The sequence below is a fragment of the Nematolebias whitei genome, chromosome 13 (assembly GCF_014905685.2).
Source record: "Nematolebias whitei isolate Nwh7 chromosome 13, NemWhi1, whole genome shotgun sequence".
Taxonomy (NCBI): Eukaryota; Metazoa; Chordata; class Actinopteri; order Cyprinodontiformes; family Rivulidae; genus Nematolebias; species Nematolebias whitei.
In genome coordinates this window covers 2649519-2649865 of record NC_056510.1, presented here as the reverse complement: position 1 = coordinate 2649865, position 347 = coordinate 2649519, and the positions used below count along the sequence as shown (strand labels likewise).

Here is a 347-nt window from a genome sequence, read left to right as displayed (position 1 = left end):
GAACTGAACCAGATGAACTGAACCAGATGAACTGAACCAGATGAACTAAATCAGATGAACTAAACCAGATGAATTAAACCAGATGAACTGAACCAGATGAACTAAACCAGATGAACTAAACCAGATGAACTGAACCCGATGAACTGAACCAAATGAACTAAACCAGATGAACTGAACCAGATGAACTGAACCAGATTAACTAAACCAGATGAACTGAACCAGATGAACTGAACCAAATGAACTAAACCAGATGAACTGAACCAGATGAACTAAACTAGATGAACTGAACCAGATGAACTAAACCAGATGAACTAAACCAGATGAACTAAACCAGATGAACTGAACCA

The 347-nt window shown here is 38.0% G+C and overlaps 1 protein-coding gene across 1 annotated transcript in view; it reads left to right on the top strand.

Moving 5' to 3' along the window:
• The window catches only part of plcl1 (phospholipase C like 1), a 94583-nt gene that overhangs the window by 61225 nt on the left and 33011 nt on the right, over nt 1–347 (top strand). The gene's annotated exons all lie outside the window — the stretch shown is intronic.